The sequence below is a fragment of the Canis aureus genome, chromosome 15 (assembly GCF_053574225.1).
Source record: "Canis aureus isolate CA01 chromosome 15, VMU_Caureus_v.1.0, whole genome shotgun sequence".
Lineage (NCBI taxonomy): Eukaryota > Metazoa > Chordata > Mammalia > Carnivora > Canidae > Canis > Canis aureus.
In genome coordinates, this window is record NC_135625.1 from 10,093,095 (window position 1) to 10,101,878 (window position 8,784).

An 8,784-nucleotide genomic window follows, 5' to 3' on the forward strand; every position below is an offset into this window, starting at 1 on the left:
CCGGGATAGGCAGAAGCACACCTGGAAGGAAGACACAGAATCTTGTGACTATGTGAGGGTGAGTGTGCGCTGTGTCCCGGGCCGTGCCCTTGGGGACTCGCTGGGCTCCAAGGGCCTCCTGGGGGAGGTGGGGCTCCACTTTCTCGCTGACCAGTGGCAGTTGAGTAGTGTGGTCTTTGCACCCTTTTTTTCCTTGGTGCCTAGGATGCTTTGTATGTGTGTGAACAGTGGCTGTTTGACATGTGAAGGTCATTGGCGGGCACTCCTGGAGCACATACCATTCTCAGAGAAGAACAGGCCTCTGTCCTTCATGACAGGTTACCCCCAGCCCATCTTCACTCAGGAGCTCCCACTATGACTCTCCAGAAGCAGGACTCCCATCGCCTCCAGAGCAGATTGGATGGAAGAGCCGGTCCAACGGAGTAAGCATAGATGTGTCGCCGGACCTTCTGATGTCAAAAGTGCATGAACATCCTGTCATGCATTTGTTCTGGAACCACCCTGGAGCCGGATTCCCCACTCCTAGGTGAACAGTTGCCATTTCTGTCTTTCCCTGGTCTAGGGAGGTTGCGGAGGTCTTGGGAATTTGTTGGTCTCTTACTTGCACAAATGTTCATTTTGCTTTGGTGCCAAGGCCAAACTCATGGTGTCCTGTGTCTTTTCTTTTCCCACAGCGTCCACACATGCCGATTCCCGTCTACACCGCCAGGGGCCTTCTATCCCTGAGCCTGCCCTGCTGATGCAGCCACGTACTGAGACCCCTGACATGAGACTCCAGTCCCATTCCACATCTCATCTCAGAAGCCCTCAAGTTAGCCTCAGCCCAACTGGTGGACCTCCTGGTGCCCAGGAAGTGCCGATCGCTGACACCCCTCAGCCAGCTCGCCAACCCTGTGACAGGGCTGATAGCCTGGTTGTGCAGCAGAGAGCCAAGAGGCCCTGCAGAGTATCCCTCGAGGGTTCCCAGGGTAGCTCCCAGGGCCATGGGCTGGGACACACCCAGGCACCACCCAAGTATCCTCAGGAGAACACCCGTCCCGCTGTCAGCAACGCATTGGCAGACAATTCCCAAATGCCCCTCCAGACTCCAGGCAAGAAATGTGCCCAGATGCCCCTAGACAGGTCCCAGAACCACTGAAAGAAACCGTGATGGAGCCCCAGCCAGCACACCTCCGGGATCATTGCAGAAGCACCTCTGGGGATTTCAGGGAGTCTGTGTCCTCCAGGAAGCAGACGTGCCCGTGGATGCACAGCTGGGCCCCCGCAGACCGGGAAGACACCTGCCCTCCGTCCAAGCAAGGGCCCCCAGCCCACACCTGCCACACCTCACCTGGAGACACTGCAGCTGTGCACCGAGCCCCCACGGCCGCCCTCTGCGCGGCCCCCACTCAGCCCCTGAGAATGGTCTTCACCAGATTGAACAGAAGCTGCTGGAGCTCCCGGTTCCTCGCAGCTCCCTCATTCCTTCCTCCCGAGAAGCCAGGCCCTGCTCAGGGCCCTCCTGCCCCCCACATGTCGGACAGAGCCTGTGTCTGTGGCCCCTGGAGTGTCCTCCATGGTGACTTACAGGTGTCCTCATCCTCAGAAGACACTGAGAGTGAATGAGCCAGTTCCTGGCCTCGGACATTGTCCTCCACCCCACTGCACCCTGACGGGGTGACTGCGGACCTGAGGACGTGGCCCCTCCTGGACTCATGTGGGGAATCAGCACTTGCTCTGCTGCTTTGCATGGGAATTCCTGGGTCCACAGCCTGCTGCCTCTCATGCTGCTGGGGCTGTGCACAGACACCGAACCCCAAAGACACACCTTGCAGTTACCTTAAGGAAATCCATGTGCTGTGGCAAAGGCTACTCTTCCCTCTGGAATGTCAATTTTCACTTCTGCAAATAGATTCTCCTAGAAATGGAGGGAATTCCGAGTGAGCACTTGTCACTCCAATGGAAATAGAAACTCAGACTTTAAGCTCTCATTGGAGTACACATGTCTGCATTTGGGTTTTCAGCTCGAACAGCCCCTGTGGGCCCTGCAAATGGACATTGTGTTTTCTCCTGAGATGAGTTGTTTTGTATCAATGGTAGTAGCTTAGCGGGAACTGTGATTGTCGATATTTAACCCTTTCAGTTCGTTTATTGTTTAGTGTTAATTTAGAATTGTGTGTAGAGTTTTATTTCTCTTAATAAAATATTAGCACCGATGAATAGCATGCAAGGCTCTCTTTTGATCTTGTTTTGTGGGGTTTTTATTGCTCAGCATTTATGAACCTCTCCATAGTTATATTAATTCCTCCAGCCTTAGTTACCTGATGGGAGACAGCAGCTTGATAGGTTCAGGGGATACGTAGACATTGAGGGTCTCCTGCACACCCAGTGTTCTGCATGAAGTACTACCCAGGCAACATCAATCCCTGAGTATCCAGTGTGGGTTCCATGTGCACATGGTCTGCAATGGGATGAGTTGACGGTTGCCCTCTATACATATCCCGAACCCAGTTCAATGCTGGATCATGATACGTCCTTTCTGAGGCCTGGGCATGGAGATTTTTCACCCTCCAGATGATTTCCCAAGGGGGCAGTGTTTGACAAGTGGGCACGTAGTGGTCCAATAGCATGAGACCCAGGACCGGTTGCTTCCCTCTGACTCTCTCTCTTTCTCTGTCCCTCATGCTCAGGCATATCTCTGATGTGGGCTCATGGAAACAAAACCATACAACATCATGTGAAACCAAACGAAATGAAACCAAATCAAATGACCCCAAACCAAACCAAACCAAACCAAAGCACATCCATAGTCGTGATAAGAGAATTTCTTTTTTTAGGGGAAACAACTGACTGGTCTTTCCTCACTCCAGGGCACCTGTTTAAGGGTGTTCCCTCTCTATGTGCAGATGCCTGTAGGTGGAGGGTAGAGGAGCTCTGCCATGAGCACACTGGGCTTTTAAAAGTCAGAGGGCAGTACAGAAGCCACGATGTGGGATCCTTCTCCCACCCCCAAGCCCTAAGGAACTCCCACTCATGCAATCCTTATGTGACCCGGATCACAGTCTGGCTCCTTGAGCCTCGGGCCCTGTCCTCATCCGATGAACACTGTCCTATTGCTATCTCATGGCCTCTGAGGAAAATGCAGCTTCCTGGGCTCTCATGGGATGTGTGCAGTAATAGAAATGTTCCCTACTTCTTGGAAGCCTATGAATATCCCAGAGGTCCAAGGGTGGGAAGGCCTATCTTCACAGGGCATGTATCCTGGATGATCTTCACCCACCTGTGCTACCCACACCTGTGCAAGTCCACACATCTGTTTCCATTCCATAGGGGAGGTCACAGGAAGGAGCGTTGCACAGTGAGCTTAGACCAGCAAAGGGCGACGCTGGCCAGCCCAAGTTGTTCCTAGGCTTCCAGGAGGACCCCACTTTGTGCAGCTGCTCAGGCTGGCAGGTGTGCAGCTCCACACTTTGGGCTGCAGCGTGTGCATTTGCTAGAGCTGCAGAGGCATGATGAGTATTGACAGAAGGTCTGGGGACGTGGTTCCCACCTTGCAACTCTAGTGTTGCCACAGCTGGACACTGCCTGCTGAGGAAAGGTGAAAAATCCTTCCTGTGCTGTGCTTCCAATGCTCTGCAGTCCTTGCTCATCCCCTGTGCAGCCCCTGCACCTGGGGAAACCGTGGCTTTCATTGGAAGCCTGGAGACCCTACTGGGAGGTCAATATTGGTTTGGAAAAGAGTAGATAAGCTTGTGATCCTGTAAGTGCCAGGAAGTTTCTGATAATATTGCCCTGCGAGCAATTGCTCCTCCTGCTTCACCCCTGGCCAGGACCTTCCAAGCAGGGAAGGAGGGCTGAGGAATAGCTCTCAAGAGCAATGTTACTCCGTATCTATTTCTCCATCGACTGTGTGTCCATCTATCGCTGAAGAGCCTCCCTGTCATCCATCTCTCCTCCATCATCTCTCCATCATACACCTAGAAATTTCTCATTCCTCACAATGCATTATTCACTTTCACATAATAGGAGATGAGATGACTTTCCTGCCGCTCTGCACCTGATTTCACAGAAACTATTAAGGCAGGACTGTCTTGGCCCAGTACATGGTAGTTTTTAAATGTAACTGTCTTGTGTTTTCAAATGACTTAGCCTCTAAATAAATCTAGCAAAAATGACATTGGCACAGGCATGTTGACTCTTCTCTCTCCTTGAAAGTCCTGCCTGCAAGGCTGCTGCTTCCTGGTGAATAGCTCCATGTCCAAGAGAAGAGAAAAAGGGAATACAGGAGCCCCCGTTTGGACAAACACCACAATGTCCTCCATTAACCTGGTCATGAACATGTCTGCACGTGGCCTGGCCCAGAGCCTGATCCTTTGTCCTCTGAGCGCTTGGTCCATGGCCCATAGCCTTCCCCATCGCTGTGACACAGTCAGCACACACAAGCTGCCCTGGAGCTTCAGTTCTGTGAAAGCAAGCATTCCAGAAGACAGGACAACCACCCCCTTCTGGACTCATCTAAATAGCACATGAGATAGTTTACATGCGTGTCAGCATAGATATCATTAAATTTGGAATAATTTGTGTGGAGTCAGTCTTCTTGGATGTGTAACTCATGAATTGAAGGGTGAGGAAAAGAAAGGTTTTCTGAAATAGCTGCAGTTTTGAACACCTGACCCAGGGTCACAGGGCACAGAGGGTCCCATTCGGCAGCAAAACCATAACCCTAGACTCAGAATCACAACAGGAGTCCAGATGTAGACCTTCTGCCTCCGACCTTCTTCCATGCAGACCTCCCTCCTTGGGAAACACTCACAGTCAAACACACACACACACACAAATAAAATAATATTGTTGAATTTGAAAGACAAATAGTTTTCCAGACGTTTTCTTATCCCATCACTTTTTGCTACAATGTTGTTCCACATTTTGGAGCAAACAACTCATATCTAACACATATTAGAAAAGAGGACAAGTGGTTAGTTACTTGGATGTGTCTGTGGATTACTCTGGAAAGAGAAATGATGTGACATGTTAATACATCTTTTTTTTTGAGAAGCAATATTAACACTCATCTGATAGCTCATCATTTTCTCTTGACAAATTTCAGCAAGAACAGTGTTCTATTTTAACATTAATCCTTCCAAACATGACTCCATGAGTTTGATGGAAACCGGAAGGACAAGGAGATACTTGCCTTCCCTAAAAGCATCTTTTCTACTCATGATATTAAATGAGATGTTACATTGTCTGACCATAGTCACATCAATGCTCTTATAAAAAGAAGTGTTATTTCTGTGAATATTTCCTTTAGAAATGTGGGTTTTTGGATGACTGCAAGGGGCAAGACCAAATCCACTGACTTGGCATCAGTAATTGCTCAAATAGTGGTCCATGTGAGGGCACCTTCTGGTGTGCCCACAACCAGGGTCACCCTGCCAGTCATTGTGTTGGTATTATCCAAAGCCTTGACTGAGCTGCATATACATTTGGGAAGAAAATTTCCTGGAAAACCTCGAGAATGTAATACCATTGCCTGAGCTTCCTCCAAATCTTTCACCTGAGCGCAGAGCCCTGGGTCCACAGTTTTCAAAGTAGCGTCCCCGGGGGGAATTTGAGGTCCCCAGATATTCTGTAATTATCCACTGTCCCCTTAGGGCCCTAGGAAATGCTCACACTGCAGCCCAAGCCATGGAGGTGCAGACCTCCCTCCCTGGGCACCTGCACAGAGTCAAAGCCTCCTGGAAGTGTAGGAAATGGCTCTGGTTGCCCACGTCGCCCCTGGTGCTCCAAGGGCTCCTTGCACGATGCCCCCTGGTGACCTCCCTGGACAGCATGAAGCCAAGAGTCTGGACTTCCTGAGGTGTGGGTTCAGCGCACTGCAGAAACTCCCGTGGGAGCTGCGAGCAGCAATCATGCAGGGAGCTGCGAGGATGCTAATGAATGTCCTCATGAGACCACTTCAGTCACTATGAGCGTGGGCATGTGTGTGTGTCTCTGTGACCAGAGATAGGGAAATAGAATTTGGCTTCTCCTCAGAATTGAAAGAGGTCAGGTGACTGTGCACACACCTTGCAGCAGCTGAAGGAAAACAAGCACACCACTGCCACAGCCCCAAACTCTATCTGCAGGAAAGATTCCTTTAAAAAGGGAAGATAGAATAAACGTATATTCAGGGCAAAGAAAATTGAAAGCATTTTTCTCTAGGAGAGATTCCCTACAGTAACTATAAAAGGAAATTCTTCAGGCTGAAGGGAAATACCAGAAGGAAATGTGGTTTTCAAGGAAAATGGAAAAGATCAGAAAAGATAAATATCAGTGTAAGTACTTAAAAAATACATTGTCTTTTACTTTATTTGAAATTTATGTAACTTCTTAAAGCAAAATCTGTAACATTGCCTTGTGGGTTTATACTGTATGTGGATGTGATACATACAAAAAATATAGCAAAAAGACTATGAGAATAGGAAGAAATAGGTCTACCTATATGATTACAAGCCTTCCAAATTTTAAGGAAAATGAATTAACATCAACCCTAAGTTGGATGTGTATTGATAATACCAGTGAAGCCATTAATTATAATACATATATTATAATGCAAATTTTGACACAAATATTCCAGTAATCTGAAGAAGATAAGAGAGAGAGAACAGAGGAACAAAATCAAGGAGAACAAACATGTCAAAAATAGTCAATTGATAGACCAACATCCTACTAATCTATCATTAATTACGTAAAAATGTTAAGGGACTGAATATTCTCCTTAAACAGCAGAGATAATCATATGGATTAAATAGGAAGACAAAACTACATGTTATTCATAAAGGAATCTTCTCTCCAAACATTTTTTTCCTTTGAGATAATTATAGACTCACAATAAGTTCCAAAAATGGTACAGAGAGGTCTTAGGCACCCATCACCCAGCCTACTGCAATGGGGACATTGTCCATAATTGTGAATTGTCAAAGCTAGGAAATAAAGTGGCAGAGTAACCTCAGATCACAAATTATACGGAAAGCATTAAATATAAAAAGACAAAGAAAGGCTGAAAACACATGAATGGAAAAGCATAGACTATGAAAATATCTAGAGTAAGGAGGCTGGAGTGCCAATATTCATTTCAGATAAAAAAAGAATATTATCAAATGGAGAGTGGGATGCTGCATAACACTTTTACACAATAACTGGATGGATTAAAATGGGGAAACACAGTTCTACAATGAGAGCAGAAGATTTTGATGTCATTCTTTCCAGCAAAGGCTAGAACCAAAATTAACAAACACGGGTTTGATGTAAACAACACTACCACCACGTTGAGTGAATTGGTATTTATGGAATACAACCCAAAATGACTGCAAAACACACATACACACCTTTTTCAAGTACCTGTGACACATTCATCAACACAGATCACATGCTGGGCTATAAAACACATATACTTTTGTTGAACTATTGATTTCTCTCTTCAGTGTGTCAGTTCCCGCTTCATGTATTTCGTGGCTCTTGTTAGGTTTATACACGCTTATAATGGTCATGTGTTCTTAAGGGGTTGACGTGTCTACCACTATACGGGGTTCTCTTGTCTCTCGCTCCATCTTTTTCCATCCTTCTACTTTTGACCTCTTCATTTCATTGAATCCAGCATGTCCCTTTCACACAAGCACACAGCATATAGTTGGATCTTTAAAAACTTTTTTTAAAAACCATTCTGCTAGACTCTACCTGGAGTATTTAATTCATTTGCATTTAATACCATAATTGATGAGGTAGGATTTACATCTGCCATTTGCTATTATACTTTTCTTTTTATTATTAAGCATTTATTTATCTATGGGGGGTGGGAGAGAGAGAGAGAGCTTAGGTGGAGGGTGGGGAGGGACAGTGGGAGAGAGAGAATTCCAATAAGGCTCTGTGTTGGGCTCAGATTCACAATCCTGAGTCATGACCTGAGCCAAAATCAAGAGTCAGAAGCTTAACCAGCTAAGCCACCAGGTGCCCCTGCTATTTGTTTCCTAAATTTCTCCTCTACCCACCTTTCCTGCATTACTGACTTCTTTTGTGTTAAACAGATATTTCCTGAGGTACCATTTGAATTTCCTTGTCAAATATCAGTGACTCTTGATCCTGTCATATTTTCTATACTCTCACATCTATTCAGTGAATCTTTTTCAGGTATTATAACTTTCAATATCAATATTTTTTTTCTATTTTTTGTTCTCTACTGATATTTCCCCTTTTTAATTAATTATGGCACTATGTATGTTTATGTTGTAAATGAATTTGCAATTAATTTTAAACAACTAGATTCCAATGGTGAAAAAATCATTATTCTGTGTAGCTTGGTTTTCTCCTCTTTCTTTTGTGCTGTTAGACAGAAGTAGGAGTTTTGAAGTACGAGAGACACTCTGGGTGGCCCTGAAGGAGAAAGCTGCCATTTTATGGAAAGAGCCACAGGTCAGGGAATGCCAGGCAGCTTCTGTGTGCTCAGCATAATACCTGGCCGACATCCTGCAAGAAGACAGCAACCCAGTGCAGGCCAACAACCACAAGTGACACAATTTTTCCCGACAGCCCCAGGGGGATGCAAGGGGATCTCTTGCCTCAGATTAGATCAAAGTCCCAGCTGACCCCATGCTGCCAGTCTCCTGAAACCCTGAGCAGGGGCTCCAGATACACCATGCCTGGACTTTGGACCACAGAACTGCGAGAGAGTGTGTGCTGTTTTAAGCAGCTAACTTTTGTGGTACCTTGTGACACAGTGAAATAAATGAGTCCAGCAGTCTTCCAAGGTAGATCTCTTTGGGGGAG